This window comes from Zalophus californianus, chromosome 7, assembly GCF_009762305.2.
Source record: "Zalophus californianus isolate mZalCal1 chromosome 7, mZalCal1.pri.v2, whole genome shotgun sequence".
Classification (NCBI taxonomy): domain Eukaryota; kingdom Metazoa; phylum Chordata; class Mammalia; order Carnivora; family Otariidae; genus Zalophus; species Zalophus californianus.
This window is the reverse complement of record NC_045601.1, coordinates 41,386,625-41,408,675: the sequence shown is the minus strand read 5'-3', so window position 1 is coordinate 41,408,675 and position 22,051 is coordinate 41,386,625. Positions and strand designations below refer to the sequence as shown.

Sequence of the window (22,051 nt, the reverse complement as noted above, 5' to 3'; positions counted from 1 at the left end):
GATAGTAACTGCAGTTTACTCATCTTTGTATTCAGTAATCTGAGTTAGATGAGCAGGCACTATAACCTAAACTTTTTTTCATTCCTATGATAAATTCTCAATAGTGGTATAACTCCCTGATAGCTAGCAAAATATCCACTTTTTCTTAGTCTTAAGTCCCCACATTATGTAATACTCTGTTGCAGTTTTAGCAAATTCTGTAGAATTATTTTCAATCTCTCTGTTTCTGTTTTTCTCTCTCCTCTCCTCCTTCCTTTTTCAAATAACTTGCTGAGGATGGAGTGGAGAAGAGTTTTATGAATATTTTTGTTATTGATGAGTAATAGCTTTAGGAGTTTAATAAATACATGTCTTTCCTCCCCTATTTAAAGAATAATCTTTTCCTTTGAAAGAAAATTTAAGAGAATCGCCTTGGTTTTTAATTTTAGCTTCTGATTATAATTAATCAATCAAAAATCCATCTGAAGGTAACCAATGAGGAATTGAGGTATAGAAATAAAAATCATGTTGACTGAATGATAGATGAATTAGAGTGTTTTAACTTACAGCAATTGCTGTTTTATGATAAACAGTGATACCCATGTTGCAAATATTAGAGTTGTTTTCATCCATGTAAAAAAATTTTATTACAGTAGTCCCACCTTATCTTCAGGTTCGCTTTCTGAGGTTTCAGTTACTGGCGGTTGCTGGCTGGAAGTAGATGACCCTTCTTCTGACATTGTCAATAGTAGCCTAAGGCTACCTAACAATACTTCTGTGATTTACCTCACTTTATCTCATTGTGTAGGCATTTTATCATTCAGGAAGGATTTGTACAGTACAATAAGGTATTTTGAGAGACACACGGAGAGAGACCACCTTCACATAACTTTTATTACAGTATGTTGTTCTAATTGTTCCAATTTATTATTAGTTATTGTTAATCTCTTACTGTGTCTAATTTATAAATTAAACTTCATCATAGGTGTATATATATATATTATATATATATAAACATAGTATAGAGAGAGTTTGTTACTATTCATAGCTTCAGGCGTTCACTGGGGGTCTTGGGACATATCCTTCATAGATAAGGGGGGGACTACTATATTTAGGTCTATCAGTCAGTGATCTCCAAAGAAACCAATAGAAGACATATAGGCATGCATATAAAGAGATTTATTTCAAGGAATTGGCTCATGCTATGGTGGGGGCTAGCAACTTTGACATCTGTAAGATAGGCATATAATCTGAAAACATCAAGAGTTGATGGTTCAGTCTTGAGGTAGAACTTCCTCTTCCTCAGAGAAGCCTTAGTGCTTGCCTTTAGAGCCTTTCAACAGATTGGGCAGGCTCACCCACATTATGGGCAATAATCTTTACTTAAAGTCAGCTGACTGCAAATGCTAACAACATCTACAAAATACCTTCACAGCAATACCTAGATTAGTGTTTCATTGAATAGCTGGGTACTATAGCCTAGCCAAGGTGACACATAAAACCAGCCATCATAGAAAGTATGAATTTAGAATTAGACATACAGTGACCATAATAGTAGGAATTATAAATTTCCCAAATAAGATTATCATAATAAACAAATGCTTCTGCAAAGAAGTCAACTACACATTGATTTTTGTTGTTGTTTTAATTTTTTAATTTTAATTTTAATTGAACTGGTTTAATTAGCACTGTGCCTGAAAAAATGTAATGACTTAGAAGATTTTCAACTTTTAACCTTAAACGCTTTCTATTTCTCAAAATAAAAATGATCAAGGGCCTCCGGCATATAATCTGGAGTGAAAAGAATAAAGATGAAGCTTGCACAGTCCCAATAACACTCACAATTTTTTCTTTTTATCTGCTGCAGATTCTCCACTGGTGAAAAGCTTTGGCTTAATTTTAATCAGGAACAGCTGTTTCAGGCAGATGCTCAGAGTTCAAAGACATTATGTACACAATTATAAAAACTTTCATTTTCAGACAATAGTAGTAAACCAATCTAAGTGTAGCATGCCTAGGGATTCAAGTTACATCCTTGTGTTTTATTTAAGAATGTACCTAATATAATCCTTCCTAGCAGCTAAGGAAACAACTCTGTCACTTCTCAAGGCCTGGAAAAGCCAGTTCCAGGTCCCTGGGGAAGCTCCTTTTTGTCATCTCTCCAGACATGCAAATTACTTATCTCAGGGCAGAGATATTTACACTACCTCCAAACAAATGCTGCTTATCTTTACCATTAGCAACATTAATAATAAAAACCACTCATAGTTACTGACTCAATTAGATGTTTCAAAGTAAAATTCTTGGCTACCCCCTTCCAATAGGTTGCCAAAAGATACTAGAGTTTTTAACTTTTGCTAACACCTCCAAACCACTTAAAATCCAACTGAGAATTCTAAGCACTTGCCCTCCTGGGATGTGAATGTTTGTCACCTACTGGGCTGATATGTTGTCACTTAGCTTCTATCTTTTATTAGGACAGAAGTGCCCCACTGGTCAGGTATTTCTGAAAAAGTAAACATAAGTGGAAAGGCAGTATTTTTATATTAGATTCTCTGTGGAAATATAAATAAATTTAGATATGCGTAATACAGTTTTGATAAGCCAACAAACATTGGAATTTTTTTGATCATTTATTTTAGAAACAATGTTCAAAATTCTGGATGGAAATGAGGCTATTTTTGTTCTTCAAAAAAGTTATGTTAATGACCATTGATAAAAGACTGAAAATGACTGGGTTCTAGGCTTGGTGCTGCAACGGATTAGTCAGGAATCTTAAGAAGGATATTTTACCTCTCTGGGCCTCGGTGTCTTCCCCTGCAAAATGGGGAAGTGGGACTACAGCCGCTGCCTCGAGGCTTGTGGGATTCATGGGTCAGTAAAATTAAAAAAAAAGAAACTGGACATGGGGCTGCCAACTTTAAATTCCCTTCCTTCCTTTCTTCCTTCTTTCCTTCCTTCCTTCGTTTCTTTCCTTTTTCCTTCTTTCTTTTGCTAAATAAAAGAGCATTTTAAAAATACAAACTTCTTTTCTCATTGTATTAAAGAAGAATTTGAATGCCAAGAAATGGGAACAACACAATCTCAGAATCATATCAATCTTTTAAGAGAATAAAATCTAGATTAAATAAAAAATGACTACATTGTCCTCATTTATCTTTTTCATCCATAGACTTGTAAAAACTTTACGAAGAAAGCCCAGAACTTGTCCTCCAAGAGTGTTTTAGAATTACTAAGGAAAATGATCCCCAAGATTTACTCTCCCTCTCACTCACAACCTAAGATGCAAAACTGGAGCCTATAATCTTAGAATTGCGTCATTAAGTCAACAATTCCTTGTTGGTTTATTTTTTCTTTTCATCTATTTACAACATTTTCCAACATAAATTCTGATATTAGAGCATATTTCTATTTCTACACGTAAATCTTCAGTAATTTCTTTTACTTCTCTATGTAGTTATATATGTTTATGTGATGATACTCGTTCTATACTTTGTGAGACCTTCTTTATCAGGTCATTATCACAGTGTATGGAGGGTAGTAAATACATTCAAGAAGAGCTGGGGAGATTCTCTTCTATAAATATTGTGTTGGACCTTGGGAATGCCATGATTTGTTCCCTATGTATAGCTATATCAATAATCTATCTGACATTTGAAGAAATGGCATGCTTTTCCTAAAAGCATTTTACAGGCAAGTAAGATTTAGTGGGGGTTTTTTCAGATTAAGAATTTTTGGGAGCACCTGGGTGGCTCAGTCAGTTTAGTGTCTGACTTTTGGTTTCAGTTCAGGTCACGATCTCATGGGTCCTGGGACTGAGTTCTGCATCGGGCTCCGTGCTGAGCAGGGAGTCCCCTTGAAGAGTCTTTCCCTCTGCCCCTCCCCCCACATATGCATGTGTACTCTGTCACTCTTAAATAAATAAATAAATCTTTAAAAAAAAGAATTTTCAGAGAAAAATATATTCACACTTTATTGCTCTTTTAAAAGATCAGCATGCAAATTTACCTTATTTTTGATACTGAGGTCATGCTTATAAACCCCAGCTACAGTGACTTTGAGTGCCATTGAAGTGAACGGTATAGTTTTGTTCCCATACATACTGAATCATAATTAACATTTTATGTACCAGAAATTGTACTATTTTGCAAGCATTATTTGATGTGATCTTTATAATAACCATATTAAGGTGTGGACATCTTTGGGATTTACTCTTTTGCCAACCACAATTACTGAGATTTTTAAAAACAAGGAGTTCAAGTGAAATAATTAACACAAACAAGGAGGTAAAAAAGCCAGATTTGAACGCAGAATTTCCTATTCAGAGCCCATCTTACTGACCATTGATCTGCCTGCAACTTCTATGGCTCAGTGTCCTCCTGAAACATCTTGTCTCATGTATTTCCCTTTACTCTAATAACATCATGCCATGCCGACACTCACACACATTTAACTTAGAACTTGTAATGCATAGCTGGATCCAAACCAGAAAATCAAGGCTGTTAGAATTAGGGTTCAAATAAGCAAAAAGCCTTGGGTGAATTCTGAGAGTTTTTTCTACACATATAGTTTACTATTTTAACGCCTGGATTTTATGACATTTTGTTCATCTTCTTAGAAACATCCTGCTTATATTCAGATTTTCGTCCATGTGAGAACACCCTTTCTGTGAAAAAACAAATGATGTGGTACTGCATATGATATAAATTTAATGCCTATGCTTTTTGTTTGATGGTCTATTGTTTTATGTAGCTTCTACTTATCTAGCAATATTCTATAACTTTATTGTACCATATTATTTCTTCCCTAAAGTGAAAGAGGGTGAGCTCCTCACAATGGTCCCTCTATGTTTTGCTTATTTCTGTATGATATCATGCTTAACTTATGGTATTCTCATACAAAAAGTAATGACAATCATGAGAACCATGATGTGATTTATAATAAGAAATATATATTTGGTTATCCCTGTTTCTGGCAGAGCTCCTAAAATACTTGGCATTTCCTAAGTGGTGAGAGCAACAAAGTTGTCTTTTGTTGTGTTGATGAGATAACTTTTGGACCCCACCTAAGGATGGGGGCTGGTTGCCAGTGGAACCAACCTTATGATTGGACGGTTGGAACTTTCAGGTCCACCTCCATGACATCTGTGCAGCAGGAAGGGGCTGGTGGTTGAATTTGTCTCTGATGGCTAAGGATTTTTATCAATCATGTCTATATAATGAAGCCTCCATAAAAACCATAAAAAGCACTGGGTTCAGAGAGCTTCCAGGTTGGTGAACACATGTAGATGCAAGGAAAGCTGGGTACTCAGAAAGAACATGCCCTTTCCCAATATATTGCCCTATGCATCTCTTCTATCTGGCTGTTACTGAGTTATATCCTTTTATAATAAACTGATGATCTAGTAAGTAAAATGAGTACTCATTTCTCTAAGTTCTATGAGCCACTCTAGCTAATTAATTGAACCCAAGGAGGTAGTTGTTGGAACCTCCGATCTACAGCTGGTTGGTTAGAAACACAGGTAATGGAGTGGGCAGTCTTGTGGGACTGAGTCCTTAACTTGTAGAAAATGATACTATCTCCCAGGTAGACAATGTTAGAATTGAGTTGAACTTATAGGACACCCAACTGGTGTCAGAGAACTGCTTGGTGGTGTGCAGACAAAACCACACTTTGGAATTGGAGTCAAAATCATTAGCAACTCAAAGTTAAACTGTATGTCAATTAACCTTACTTGAAATCAGAGAAGGAGACAAACCATAAGAGACTCTTAATCATGGGAAACAAACTGAGGGCTGCTAAAGGGGAAGGAGATGGGGGCATGGGGTAACCGGGTGATGGACATTAATGAGGGCACATGATGTAAAGAGCACTGGGTATTATATAAGACTGATGAATCACTGACCTCTACCTCTAAAAGTAATAATACATTATATGTCAGTTAATTGAATTTAAATTAAAAAAAAACTCATGGAACTATACACTTAAAGTGGGTAAATTTTTTTTAGTATGTAAATTGTACTTCAATAAAGCCATTAAGAAATAATCTAGGGGTGCCTGGGTGGCTCAGTCATTAAGCGTCTGCCTTCGGCTCAGGTCAGGATCCCAGGGTCCTGGGATCGAGCCCCACATCGGGCTCCCTACTCCGTGGGGAATCCTGCTTCTCCCTCTCTCTCTCCCCCTGCTTGTGTTCCCTCTCTCACTGTGTCTCTCTCTGTCAAATAAATAAATACAATCTTCAAAAAAAAAAAAAAGAATCTGTAAAAATAACCTTACTTTCATAATTGCATGGGCCACGTTTTCTTGGAAACAGATTCTTGGATGGAAATTGGCCTGCAGGTGGTCTATTGGTGAGTCCTCATTGTAGCAGCACTTTGAGAATAAGAGAAGTTGGAGTGGGCTGAGAGAAGATGAAGACCTGCAGTATAATTGCAACAGAGGCCTCAGCCAACCCTACAGAGAGCTCTGAATGTGGGATTGCACTTTGGAGATGTTCCAAATTGAGATAGAGGGCTAGGCCTTTGTACCCCTTCATCAGCTGTCATTGGATGCAGGCTCTCCTTGGAAGAGGCATAACCTTGAAGAGGTAGTTCTATGCAGCAGAAAGCGATCTCTGAGAGGACTCAGCTGAGAGCCTTCAGTCAGCAATGATCCTGGCAGCTAAGGGGTTGGGTATTTAGGTCTGGAATGAGAATCTATACTTACTGACTCAATCACATCTTTCAAAGGAAAATCTTGGCTACCTGCCCTCTGTATAGGTTGCCAAAAGATATTAGAGTCTCTAACTTCTGTTACCACAATATCCATTACAAAGATATTTTGATTTGTAGCCTAGAAATGCTTACATCTATTACCTTCTTCAGATTCAGTCATTTATTTATCTTGCATTCAACAAATATCTAAAAAATAACAATGAGTACTCATCAAACACTGGGTTGGGTGATGGGAATACAGCAGTGTATGTGACAGGCAAGTTCCTGCCCTCATGGAAGTTACATTTTTGAGAGGAAGACGGGCAATGAACCACTTATTAATTCATTTAGCTAATATTGAATTAAGAATCTACTATTTTGGTAGATCCTACTCTAAGTACTGAGGAAACCTCAACAAGTAAGACAAAAAAAAAAAAAAAAGGCTCTGCTTTCAGACATCTAACATATTAGTAGGAGAGATGGAAAACTTATAAGTGAGAAAATAAAAGAATAGGATTATTTCAGACAGTTATCAGTGCTGTGGAGAAAATAACAAATAGTAAAATGATAGAAAGTGACAAATCATGGAGGAAGGTCAAGAAGGGCACCTGTCTAAGCAGGTGGCATTTAAGATTTAAATGATGAGAGCAAACCATCATATGAAGGCCAGGAGGACATGTGTTCAAGCATAAACAAAAAGTGAATGCCCTGGGGGAACAGGAAGAAGGCCAACAGAAGAATAGCCATTCTTGGAGTGAGGAGGGAAGATGGATGGTGAGATTAGAGAAGTGGTTGGCCTTACAGGTCATGGTAACGAGTTTGAATCTCCTTCTGAGTTTGGGAAACCACTGGAGCATTTTAAGTAGGTACATGAGGAATAGGTGACTTAAGTTTTTTAAAAAGATCATTATGACTATCATGAAAAAAATTGAGTATGTGGGGATAGATGTAGAAGCAGGTCCTCCAATTAGAAAGATATTGCAGTAGTCTAAAGTAGTGATGTTGATAACTAGATAGTGTAATAACAGTAGAGATGAACATCAATGATCATTTCCTGAATACATTTTGGAGATGGAGGTGACTGGCCGATAGATTGGCTATCAGAGTGAGGAAAAGAGTGGAATAAAAGATGATTCAATTTTCTTTCATCAAATACTGAACAAACGAATGAGATAAATAAAAATGGTAAGTGCTATGAGAATGACGTGATGGGGAATATTGGAGAGACCTTTTTCTGTGGATATAGCATGGTCATGGAAGGCTCTTTGCGAAGGTAATGTTTGAGAAGAGATCTGAGGCATGAGAATGAGTTGGCCAAGTGAAGATATGGGGCAATGGTGAATAGTTCAAAGGGAAAAGTCCTGACACCATGACAAAGGCTTGGTATAAACAGGAGCCCATTATGGCTGGAGCACAGGGAGAGAAGGGAAATGCTGAAAGATATGGATACAGTTGGACAGAACCATAAAATAGCTACTCACTACGATGTCCTAACCCTGTGTTTAAATCACCAAGTTCATTGATTAGATTAAAAAGTTGTGAGTGGGAATCAGAAGAAAACCAGCGTGGCTGGGGACAGAGTAAAGTTTTTGTAACTCCCAGTATCTGGCAAAGCTGGATTGTTTTACCACTTACTTCCTAGGGCCACTTAGAGATCTTTAATTGTGCTTCAAGATTCCATATGCCTGAGTAAATGAAAAATTCATTTGTAACTTTTGGTTTTAAATTTAGAAATAACTTTTGGCAAGTTTGTTAACAATAATAATATAGAACACATGTAATATTCAAAATGCTCTCTATTTTCAACATTTTTGTAAGACAACACAGACATTGTTACACTTATTTTATCAATGAGTTAAAATGAGTCATGGAACAGTTTAGTGGACTTGGCCAAAATGAATTCCCAATTAATGGAGGAATTAGGATTAAAATTCAGGTCCTTCTTTACTTAGTAAAGAATTTTTTCTAGTAGACCTTTTATTTTTGGTAAATGATGAATCATCACAGAGAACAATGTTTAGCAGAATAAAATTTTGGACTTAGTATGAATAAGACTGGAGAGGCAAGCTGCGGAGAACAGTATCCTGTGCAGTAATAAATGCCTAAAGATAAGCCCTTATTCTACCATTTCTAGTCTCTTCCTTTTCCTAGAAAATTCTGATTTTTCAAAGGCCAACAAAAAAATTAAACTGCTGGTCTCCCACTCACACCTACTTTATAACTGGGGAGGCTTGTACTTTTATTAATTTTTTTCTTTTTATACTTTTATCCATTTTAACCATATAGATTGATTTTGGATTTGTTAAAAAAAAAGGTTTAGATCTTAATCATCTGGAGAGCAGGCACAGCATCATCCATGCATTCTGCACAGGGTACAGTACAGTGTGTGAATATGTGGCAAATGTTTTCACAAGGTGATTTAGTTTTTTTCTTTTTAAATGCAAGCAATTATAAAAGGACTGTGTCTACTTATTGTTGGTTTATTAGCTAATAAATGCCTGTCCAAAGATTATAAGCATCCCATCTGAAGTTGAGTTTCAGCATGTTCAAACAGGTGCATGTGGGTTTGGAAACTCACATTGATCAAAGATTGGCTGACTTGATAAAAAGGGGTGTAGAGGTAGATCAAAGCATGAGCCAACAATGAAACTTCTACTTCTCTTGAAATAAATCTTTGAAAACTATTAACCTGAAATTTGATAGAATAGTTCTGCATACTTCTGCTATAAGAGCATTAGATCTTTGTGTATTAATTGTTCCTTCTGGCAATGAAGGTGTTGAGACCCTTGCTTCAAAGTAAACTAATGCCTTGAGGAAGCATTATTTGTTCCTATATTAGAAAAGCAGCTAGACTGTTTATAGTCTATTTAGGTATATGTAGGTTTTTCTGCAGTTTAAACTTTGGGGACATGAGTAGATAATTGTGTTTCCAAGTTCTTTAATGTTTCTATCTGAAACAAAAGACTATATTCCTTTTTCATCTTGACAATCAACTAACTGTTTACTATTAGATGGCAGAATCTCCGATTAGTAATAACAAAAAAAGATTAATCAGAAGATTTAGTTCTGAGACTGAATTTTAATAACAGAGGTAGAAAAGCTAGGTGTGTGTTTAAAATATTTTGATTCTAATAATCTGAAATATTAACAATAATCACATAATTATTATTATTAAGTAGTATATAGTCATATATTTTAAATGTCTATTTGATGTGGTTGAAGCAAACTCAAAGATGAAAGCCAACAACCTTCCATTTCTTTGTTCTCCTCCCAAAATATTCTTCATTGATCACAGTTATTCATCTGACACTCATCTACACTGGGTGTCCTGAAAAGACATGTTTGAAAATGTATTTTTTTGGTGGGGGGAGGATACAAAATTTCACATGCTGTATATTTTATGCCCCTCTCCCTCGCTCTACTTTATAAGTGGTAAAATTATACTGCATGTATTATTATCTCAAGGCTGAAAAATATTTGTCTGTTGAATTGAACATTTTTCCTACACAGGTTTTTATCAAAGAGAAATAACCTTTTATTTTCAAGCTGGGTTTTTTTTGGGGAGGGGAGAATCTAAAGTAATATCAAATACAGATATGCTGAGTAACAATAAAGAAGAAATTCTATTTCTGCTCATACCTTTCTGTTGCATCTTATGTGCATCATACAAGCATTTGTACTTCTTCACCATTCCTTGCTTTGTACTGAAATACTTCGCATAATTCATTTTTTTCAAATAACTATCTCAAAATATACCTTATAAAACATAGAAATGAGTTTTAACACACTGCAGACACTCTAGGAAATAGTCTGGAACCTCACTAAGAATATTGTCAGAATGTGAGAGGGATTTGTCCTAGGCATGACATGAAATGCAAAAATTGAATTTCTTGCACAAACTTAAAACCAAAACATCGTATAACCTCTCTGTGTTTTGGACCCAATATGTCTCTGTCTATTTGGATAAAAGCTATTGGATGCATATTTTTTGGTGAACTGTCAACAGCAAAGCATGAAAACAGATGTGTTTCTGCTATTTTCATTATTAGGGAAATAAAAGCAGCTGTGCTGGACTTGTGTTTGAGGGAAGCACTCATTGAGACCTTCACACTCTGGGGGTTGGAAAATCGGGCAGTGTAGACTAGGGTCTACATCATGACCATCTTCAAACAGGGCCACTGGAGACGATCCCTGGGCATTTTTCAGGACTTCACTCCTTTCTGGACATGTTAGTTCAGTTTTTCTGGTATCGGAGTTCTGTGTGAGAACACATGCTAAAGCTAGGTAAAGTTATTATGGCCTTAATTTGCATAAAAGGAATAAGAAAATTATTTCAGAACTGGACTTTGTCAGCATTTGGGAATCTATCACCTAAAATCGTGAAGGTAGCTCTTCGCATTTGGGGGTGGCAAGTACAAACCAATGATAGTGCTTCAGTATAGCCTTTTCTAGACACAACACACACAGTGGGAAAGAAACCCAGCATGTTTGGGGAAAGAAAAATAAAGTATAAAAACAGAGTCTTCTTTTATGCACTAGCAGACCTGACAGTAACCAGATGGTAGTGTTGTTTTGCACTGAATTGGTGGTTTAGTGCAGAAGGGCTATTTTTGGTCCAGTTTGGAAAATTTGTCACAAAAGTTCGTTTGACTCAAACTTTTTCTTCCTTCTGTGGGAGTCTGGTGTTTGTGTTTGTACGTGTGTGTGTGTATATGATGTGTATGTGTGTTTGTGAGTGTGTGTCTGTGTGTGGGGGGGATTTATTTATGTGGTTATGTACTCATCTTGCTTTTATAGAGAACAGAAGTTACCCCTTGGCAAAAAGAAAGAGACAAAATGTAAGAATGATAAAATTGGATTTCTCTGCATTGATCTGAAGTTTGAACTGATGCTATCTTGGTGATCATGGGAAGAAAAAATTAAAGAGAAGACATTGATAAGAGAACAGTGACACATTTAACTCCATACCTTTTCTAAGCATTGCATTCACTAATAGTATCTTGAGAAATTTTCTTGAGGAGAAGAATCAGATCAAGAATGAACATGACTGGACGCCTGGGTGGCTCAGATGGTTAAGCATCTGCCTTCGGCTCAGGTCATGATCCCAGGGTCCTGGGATCAAGTCCTGCATTGGGCTCCCTGCTCAGTGGGGAGCCTGCTTCTCCCTCTGCCTCTGCCGTTCCTTCTGCTTGTGCTCTTCTGTCTATCTCTCTGTCAAATAAATAAATAAAAATCTTTAAAAAAAAGAATGAACATGACTTTAAGGGGCATAGATAATGAGACAAATCACTAAATTCAAGAAAGTACACATTGTGCTTTAAAATAAAGATGTTATGGGGCACCTGGGTGGCTCAGTCAGTTGAGTGTCAGACTCTTGATTTTGGCTCAAGTCATGATCTCAGGATCCTGAGATTGAGCCCTGCTTCAGGCTCCGTACTATGCACGGAGCTTGATTAAGATTCTCTCCCATCCAAGTACTAACCAGGCCGACTCCTCTGCCCCTCCCCGCTCTCTAAAATTAATAAATAAATAAAACAAAGATGTTATTTAGGTAACTGTATGAGAGCAGCTCAGCACTGTAGACTTACAATCTCTAAGTTATAGAAGTAGGTGCAGGTGTTTCTAATAAGAAATGAAACTCTGTAGTGTCTTAGCATTCATTTTCACAAACTGCCTGTGTGCCAAGATCCCCTAAAACTTTTTGATTTGTTCCTTGTCTCATTATAGATCTCAAAAGACTCAAATTATGCAATACTTTTAAAAAAAGAATGGGGAAAAAGAGAAAATTTAGGTAATGGGTTCCAAAAAGCCTCGGTGTAAACTCCTGCCCACACAAGCAATTGTGGAGAGTTACTCAGAGAGTCTTTCCCAGGTGAAATATTTTTGATCCTGCAAGTTCAGCTCTTATGTTAATTTTTATTCTCATAACATTCTGTCTCTTTCTCTCTTTTTTTCTCTTTCTGTCTCCCCCCCCCGCCCTTTGTTCTCTCTCTTTTCCCTTTGATTTTTGGCTTTCAAATGGTATTACTATTGGCTTATATTTGACCAAACTCAGATAAACTTCATATGAGAAAATGGTTTAAGCATTACAATCACTGAACGCTTATTAGGAATGCCAGTTCAAATGTGCTGGATGCTTGATCAATTATCAAAGAAGTGTTATTTAAAAATTAGCACAAATTTGGTCAAATTCTATTGATTTTTAAAGCCTAGTTTTCAAAAATAACTATGTCCAGGTTTCCCCTACTGAGTATTCTGGACTGATTATAGATTAAATGGAATCTAAGGGACTTCCACTCTGTAAGAGCATGAGATAATGGCAGATGCCAAGGGAAGGAAAGTAGGTTCTGCTTTCTCCAGGTAACACCTCCTAGAAATGTAAATGACAGCACCCTAACCCTCATAGCAGGGTCTGCTGCAAGCAACTTCTAAGTTTTTGTCGTGCTCACTTTCTTGTATTCCTGTGTTCTTACAGGATGTTTAAACCCCATTTCTTCAGCTTGATCTAAATGGTGTGTAAGTGCAGAGACGGTGAATTGGGCAGTAGACCCCCAAGCTGTGTTCACTCACAACCCAGTGGCAGAACTGAGTCCATAACTGTAAATTCCCTCAGCTTTCCTTTTTCCCAGTTCTGATATATTGATTTACATGCACACCATCCAGTTTAAGGGATTAAGACCTCCCTCATGACCAAGGTCAATCTCCCCACCATGTTCACGATTTCCTCTCTTCTTGGAATGGGATCTTATTCCATCGGTTATCCCTGCGTCTCCAACAACTTCAGCCCCCTTCTCTTCACCTTGCCATTGGCCTATATTGTAGGCCTATATTGTAGCCTCAGAAGAAAATCCCATTTTGACCCTGTTTCCTCCTCTCGTTACTACACTGTCTTCCTTCTTTCCTCCCCTGCAAGTGTCATAGCCCTGTTGACTTATACTTCCCATTTCCCACATTCACTCTTGAGCCCACTGCCATCTGGCCTCTTCCCCCACTCAGAGCAATTCTCTTACACCACTCCCATGCTTCTCATCGTGCTCCTCCAACTCCTTCTTGGTTTCTTCAGAAGCCTCTTTTTTTTCTGCCTTCCTCTAAAATTTTGATGATTCTCAAATTTTCTTCCTACATTATATACTTTATCTGAGAGCTATCATTTTGTTTCAAGATTTTAACTGTTGCCTGTTCACAGACGACTCCCTCAATGGACTTTTCTAGTATAGTCTTCTCCTGAAAAAAAAGTTTCTTGTATTTACCTCCTCTGAATATTTACACCTGGAATTCATACAGGCTTTTCTTTCCTTTTTTTTTTTTTTTTAATCTCAATACCTCTGAGATAGAATCAGTCTCCTTTCCCTGTTCTTTATGTGAACTCTTGACTTTGCCTTTTTCCTTTCTCTCATTCATACTATTACAACTGAATAACCACCAAGTTCTACCAATTATATTTATTAAATATTTCTTGACCTTATTATCATTCTGTCATTATCTCTTGCCTGATTTACTAAATAACCTTCTAGCTGGCCTCTCTGTCTCAAAATTTTTGTTCCTTAAATCCATCCTCTTTACACTGTTACCAAAAATCTGTTTTGCTACCAACCTATTCAAACCATAAAATGGCCCTCTCTGCCTTAGTATATAAACTTTCCATCATCATCTGAACTCGGCTCATTTTCAGTCTATCTCTAGTCTGTTTGTCAATGTTTCTTTTCATATACCACATTTCTCTTACCGTCATGCTCTTACTCCTGCTGTTTTCTCTAGCTTCATAATCCTTCCCTCACACCTTCATTTAATTTCTGCTTTCCTTCAAGACTACCCTTCAAGATCACTTCCTGGGTAAGTAATGTTTATGCCGGTGATTTGGAGCCTTACGGTATCTGCTAGATAGTGAAGCAAGTGAGGTGGTAAAGGTCAAATCAAGGGCATTGTTATTTCACCTAAGGCAAATGTGTCAAACAGCCTCTAGATAGTATCCATTATGTTGAGAAGGTGGCGTGGGGAAGTAGAACTCAGAAACCAGTAAACAAAAGAACTGTGATTTCAGGTTTTAGAATTACGTCCAAAACAGGGGCTCTGGCTACTCCCAAATGGAATTGAGTAGGAACAAAAACCTCCTAGGTTTTTGAGGACATTGTATTGTCAAAGAATGTACGAGCTAAACTTACAAAGATTTATATTATTGTTCAAGCTCTAAATCAGATCATTCTGTACCAGACAAAATCAGACTGCAAAAGCTGGGCAGTCCTCAAACATTCTTCAGAGGTGGCCACAGAGGACAATAAGCTAGAAAGGAACTTCCCAAAAGGCAAAGCCAGGGGCTTCTCTCAGAGTGAAGAATCAAGGGCAGTCAGTGGCTATATAAGAACTTATTCTTAGGCAGAGAATCTTTGCGGTTCTTACTCAACAGCCCTTTATAATCTTTATAGACAGATGACTCTTCAGTATTTCCATCTTTCCCTGTTTAAAATTAGAGACTTTACAACAGTTATCCTAGTCATATTCTACCATTGTAGATTTGGCATGTGTGTGGTTGGGGGGCAGTCACATAACTCGCCTTTTACTTTATAGGTTTTCAGATGCTGAACGAGATTTTCAAAGGGCCTGTCTATGCTCTATGTATGAGAAGAAATAACACGGATATTTGGGTAGGCAAATGGGTGTAATTTTTGGAAAAGATGGTTAATTGATCTCCAATATGTTTTCTCATGGTAATGTAATTTTAACTCTTACAAGACCATCCAAAATAAAGGGTACATTTTCTAGTTTCCTTTGCAGCTGGTTGTGGTTATGTGATTTGGTTTTGGCTTTTAGAGCAGAAATAGTGTGCTTCCAGGATTTTCCCTTAAAGGGATGTTCTTCCATTACTCCCTTTGCCTTTTGCAGTTATGGGAAGGAGGGGGATGGGTCATCAATTGAACATAAGATGGAAGCCACATGTCATGAAGGTTGGAGCAATGAAATAGGGGGAGCCTTTGATTTGATGCTCGTGGAGATACCATGCAAGCCAAGTGGCTCACTTGGGGTCTCTTTCCATTCTAGCACCAAACTGATATGATAACTAATATAAATTAAATGAAGAAAAATTTTACCAAAAGTATCCAGATAATCCAACATGATTAATTCAACTTTATTAAACTGTATGTTCATTTGGGGAGTTCTTGTGTTTTTTTAGTTTTTCAAAAGTAGTTCCAAACTTTTCCTTGAATGTGTAAAAATGAAGGCATATATACATAGCTACTTTTCCCTTTGCCCATCTTTATTTTACCTGGGGAAGAGGGATGTGGAACAAAAGTGAAGCACAATTGGAGGACAGATGAAAATGAATTATCAGTTTCCACTCTCCTTTCTATGGACATGTACTTATTGTACTAGTTTGCATTGAGTTAGTAGGCATTTATATCATTGCATATTTTGGCAAATACTAGTTTATAATGGTCAAAATCTTCAAGCAATTAATTTCAACTGAGCATAAAATGATGAAAAGTGAAGTTAATTTGAGTAATCTAGGAAGGATTGTAGTAAGCACATTTATGAGAGAGCTGGAACACGGAAGGCTAAGATTTCTTTGGAAGTGGAAATCTAGAAAGTTCAAAAAGCCATTCCATTTGAGCCTACTCAAAAAATCAGATGTTTCTCTTTCCCTTACCTGTGTCCTCTCCTTCCCTAGCATGGGAGATTATCTTAGATTATATGGATGGGCTCTAAATGCCATCACATGTATCCTTATAAAAGAGAGGAATAGGAAGATTGCACATGCACAGAAGATGATGTGAAGACTGAGGCAGCAATTAGAGAGATGTAACCATAAGCCAAAGAATTCCAAGGGATGCTGGTAGCCACCAGAAACTCAAAGACTGAAGGAATGGATTCTCCCCACAACTTCTGGGAGAACCTCCACAGAACCTGCCCACACTGTGATTTTGAACTTCTGGCCTCTAGAACTGTGAGAGAATAAATTTCTGTTGCTTTAAGTTACCAAGGTTGTGGTAATTTTTTGCAGCAGCCACAAGAAATTAACACAGTGGGCAAGTTATAACTGTATAATATACATTAAATTGTCCTCTTTTTTTCATTAGTATATATACCAAGTTTACTTATTCATTCATTCCTTTATTCACCTAGTAACTACAGTTCTTTTCTGGTGATTTGCTCTGGGTGTGTGTGTGTGTGTGTGTGTGTTGTGTGTACGTGTGTGTGTGTTTAATCATGTTGTCTTTTCAGGATTTAAACAGACTGTGTGAAACTATGGTGACCTTTTCTACATACCTTATTCTTCTCTGCTCTTGGTAACTTCAGTCTTTCAAGCATCTTCCTGTAAAAAAACAAACAAACAAAAACAAACAAACAAAACAGCCATGAGTAAGTTAATTGCTTGAAGTAGTTTCATCTATTACATTATTCTTTGCTGATACATGTAAGCACAATTATTACTCCACCTGGCCTGGCAGTATGACAGACATTTGATGGATGAAAGGTTTTACAATGTATTTTATTCTTCTAAGCATTGCACAGACCTTTATTAAGGTCAGATCCATGACAAATAGACCATATATTTTAAGGAAATAAACAGCTGAAATTTAAGAGTTAGCAAGCTGGTCTACAAAGGGCAGCCAAAGCCTCCACTGTCATTAGCCCGTTTTCTATCAGGGAAGACATACAAGAGAGGTATGGAAAATATTCAACAAATAATAAACCAATGTGTTTTCATCTCTTTTCCACCATGTTGCATCACAGTGATTCTGTTGGCATTCCCCATGGAAAAGGGGAAGTGACAAATGCTACCTCTGGAAGAAATAAGGCATGTCACCTGAAAGTTTGTGTTACAAAGTCAGCAGCCAGCTCATCCCCTTGGCCCAGCAGCTTATGAGCAGAAAAAGAGAAAGAAAAGAGAAGACAGACACAGGGAAATGAGACATTCAGACAAGGACTTTTAACAAAGGAGAGTGTAAGGGCTCTGGCCCCACTCCCCATTAGGTTTCTAGGAGGAGCCCACGGAGTAGAGTGTTCACACAAAAATGTGGAATGGCCCACACTGGGTAAGTGGGTGGAATGGCATAGACAAGCCTAGACAGGGTTTTGTTTTTCCTCTTGAACCTCCCCCAGGTCCTGTGTAACGTGAAGGCTGAATTGACAGCCCAGTCTCTGGCCAAGACAAGTGGACTTCACCACAAGTTCATTAGCTATAGATGTTGGCAGCAGACAGCAGCAGAAAACACAAGGATGGGACTGAGAGCCAACCCTAGCTCACTGGATCCAGCCAGCACACTAAGAAAGCAGCACAGGATGTTGGCTAAAGCCATCAGGTATGGAGCAGACTGCCTGGGTACAATTTCTGGCTCTGTCATTTACAATGTAGTAAAATTGTGCACAAAAAACATCACCTCTCTTTGCCTCAGGTTCTCCAACTTAAAAACCAGGGTAATAAAAGTATTCACTTTATAGTATTGTTGCAAGGAATAAATTAAGCAATGCATGTAAGTTAATTAAAGTGACGTTAGGATTATATAATAATTCATTAACTATGGTTGAGTTACCCAAGAACCAGCATGAGGCCAGAGATTCCCCTTTTCATATTGTTTGGAGGTAATATAAATTCCTTTTCCTTCTCTTTCTCAAGGAAATTAAGGAGTTGAGGAGATATATGTAAAAGGTGAAATAATTATACCAAACCAAACAGTTGGTTTGAATTAAATTTTAAAATGGAATATAATCCATATATTTTCTTTTTCATTTTTCCTTGCTACTAGCTGGTGGAGTTACTATTCACATTCATGAATAAGACTAGACTAATTAATAGACTAAGAGAAGAGACTATGTATATATATATATATATATATATATACACATATATACATATATATATATATATATATATATACATATGCCTTTATAAGTTAGTAGTGTGGGTAAATAAAATATCTGGTCCTGGGCCCCAGGTTAATAAATGAACATTTTTTGACAGTCATGATTTGTGAAAAAGCCCTAAATGGGTAAAGTCATGTATAATGACTCTATAATAAAAATACCAGCATTTTTCTAAGTTGATTACATGCATTGCTTAATTTAAGTATTTATACTTCATACCTGTAAAGACATGTATAATAAGGGAGAAACAGAGCCAGGGAGAAAACTCCTTGAGAAGGTGCCATTGGGGTTTAGACCTGGAAGCTGAAAAGGAGTCAGGTTTACTTATATTTGGAGAAAGAGCTTTTCAGATAAATTTAACAGCAATACAAATGTTCTGTGGCCAGAATGAATTGCTATTGTTTTAGGAATGGAGGGAAAACCAATGTGGCCAGAATGATGGAGATCAAGGCATATGTCATGGAGGGATTTACAGGTAATGGTACAGAGTCCAGGTTTTATTCTAAAAGAAATGAGAAACCACTGGATGTTTTTAATCGAGGAGTACAGTGATCTGACATACATTTTTACAAATCACTTCTTTGCATGGAAAATAGGTTCTGAAGAGACATGAGTGGAAGAAAAGGAGACTATGAGGTAATCCAGACAAGGGAACCATGATAGTTCAGACTAGGGTAATGGCAATAGAGGTGGAAAAAGTGGATGGATACAATATATTTTAGAAGAAGAGCCAAAAGTTTCTGCTGATGCATTAGATATGAAGTTGAGAAATTGAGGACAGTTTCTTCATTTTTGGCCCTAGCCTGGATGAACAAAAGCAAATACCCTACACTGAGGTCAGGAAGAATGATTTGGGGTTGAGGCCACAGGAAAGAACAGGCATCAAGGATTCTGTTTGGGACTTAACTTAGTTCAAGGTGCTTAGTCCACAGCCAAGTGTCAGTATCAAATGGTTGAGTAGTGTGAGTGAGTATGGAGCTCTGAGTAGAGGTCATGGCTTGGGCATGTAAAATTAGGTGTCACCAGTCATACAGAGGCATTTAAAACCAATGGACAAGGAGCAATCATCTGCGTAGAGAATGTAGGTAAAGGAGAGGAAAAGGCTCAAGATGTGACTATGATGAAGCAAAACCAAAACCAAAGCTCAAGAAAAACAAACAAAAAACATTTATCTTATCCATCTTTCTCTCATGTATTTGTAAATGCATTAGAAACGTGCATGAAGATTACAAGCTAAAATTGTAACATTGATTCTGTGGTATTGGAGGTAGTTGAAGGAAAATGTTCTCTTTTTACTATATGCATTTCTGTATTGTTTGAAGATGCCTGACTTGAATATACTAATCTTGTTTCTTCTGTCATTAAAACAAAACACCTTTAAGGCATCATAAGTAATACATGTCCATTATAGACATAACCTCATGTCTCAAAAGCAGTCACTTAACATTTGAACATATGAACTTTTCTTTGTGTAAATGTATTTACACATAGAACCTTAAATATTGTATTTTTATATTTAGATGTAGAAATTTAAATATTTTATTTTTAGTTTTTCACAAAAAAATTTTTTCACAGTTTGTGTTATTAATTACCGTTCTATCCTACAGTGATTCTTTTTAACCTCTATATTTTGATAACATGTATAATTTTAATCCTGTGAACCATACATCTCCATTCTTTGCAACCACATAACTTCACTTGGGTATCTTTTCGGAGGCTCGGTTTCAATGGATCGGGCTTGAAATTCATCAGTTTCTACCATCAACTACTGTTGGCTACAGTAGTAAATAGCACAGGCCTAACATCTCTGAGAGCAAGGAGGGGGAAATCCAGTAGAGCACTATGTTGTTATCATTGGGATTAGGCAGCATGCATCCAGACATTAAAGCCTAAAGGATTTAGGAATACTATATTTCACTACCTGTGGATGGGACTTCCGATGAATCAGAGAAGTTGAAAACATTGGTGGGAGTAAAAGTGAGGAAGAAATTTTAGGGTGAGAATGATAATAGTAATAATCATGTTGCAGAAATGGGAAGTCCCAAATGGAAAGTGGTGTTACTATGGTATAAGAAAATAAAATATATTGTTATCAAAATGATTATGAGTTTAGATTTTGCCAAAGGATCAGTGTATTTTCTGGTTTTTTTGTTTTTGTTTTTTTGTTTTTTTTCCTGGTTTTCATGACCTCTGGAAAAAGTTTATCATTTCAGAAGTTCTTATAATTTATTATATATTTAATGGCATTTTCATTTGTCATAACTCAAAATCCAAACTAGTGGTTTCCATTTTTGTCACCTTGAATTATGAGTAAGTCAAAATCTCTAAAATAGCACAGGGTGGCAGCGATCACTAAGCAGGACTTGATGACAGTACTTCTCCCTCCCCTCCAAAAAATAGGCGGTGGGCTCAGATAAAGCACAGAGCAGAACCTTGGCACCTTTATTAGATAAGGCCACTAATTATAGTGAGGTGGGGCACTATTCATTTACATCCTCTGGTACTTCTGAAGAAACGGGAGCAATGATGTGTCAGAACCGATAAAAGACATTCAGAAACAGGCTGCCTGGTTTCTGTCCATAGGGAGTACACATCTGTGACCAGGGACATATTAGACTTTCTGGGAAAAAAACTCAAGACACAATCTTTATAAAGGAATTTATTACAATTAGATTCTGTATTTGTATATAAGTAATACGCAGGAGTCTTTTTTTTTTTTCCGATGGAATGTTTTAACTCTTAGAAGGGTAGTTTATGAACTCTTATAAATAAAAAAGAAAAAAAAAGAAATCCAAATATTATACTGAAAGCAGCAAATCTTTTTACATGTTAAATGAATTGGCTATTTGAACAATGTCCTAATTTTCATCATACCTGCAAGCATCTGATGATTTAATATGTAACAGCCATCAGCGAAAGTTCCTTTTCTATAGTCTTTTCTTACTCATTACCTCTTGATTACATAACATACTTACCCACAAGGATAGAGCTTTTATACTATTATTTGGCTTTTTTCCTTTTGGCTTTTTAAATTTTGACATGCAATATGTGTTTAATGAGTTTCTTTAATGTACCTTTCAATAAGGAAGCTAAATTTTCTTTATTGATTTTGATTCATTTTTTTCTACCAAACTTGCACATATTTAAAAATTTAGCACTAAAAAAAGGATCAAAACATCATCTTTATCACAAACAGCAAAATATTGATTCATATAGGTTATAGAAATGTGGCTGCAGAGCTAGGCTTTCAAACCTAGTTATACAAAGTCTCTCCAGTGATGCACATGTGACCATGACATATATTTGGTCCAAATTTAACCCTCTGCCAGTGAAGGAAATTGGGGCAGGGAGTGCGGGAGCAAGTTGGGCTCCCCCACAAATGGGAGAGAGGGATGCTTGGTGTGTGGGTGAAGGAAGTCTATAGCTCTTGCATGAATAATGGCTTTTGCATGTCACAGGAAAAACCATGGTTATTTTTTCAGGACAAGAAATTACTTGCCATTTCTGCATTTGTTTCA

At 36.8% G+C, this 22,051-nt stretch overlaps 1 long non-coding RNA gene across 5 annotated transcripts in view; it reads left to right on the top strand.

Moving 5' to 3' along the window:
- LOC113927520 overlaps nt 1-22,051 on the top strand; it is a 107,658-nt gene that overhangs the window by 46,648 nt on the left and 38,959 nt on the right. For 4 of the 5 annotated variants that reach the window (XR_003521655.1, XR_003521652.1, XR_003521653.1 and 1 more), the window contains exon 3: nt 17,772-17,971. The exons of the other annotated variant lie outside the window; for it this stretch is intronic. This is a non-coding gene — a long non-coding RNA (uncharacterized LOC113927520). The remainder of the gene's footprint in view (nt 1-17,771; nt 17,972-22,051) is intronic. 5 annotated transcript variants of the gene reach the window in all.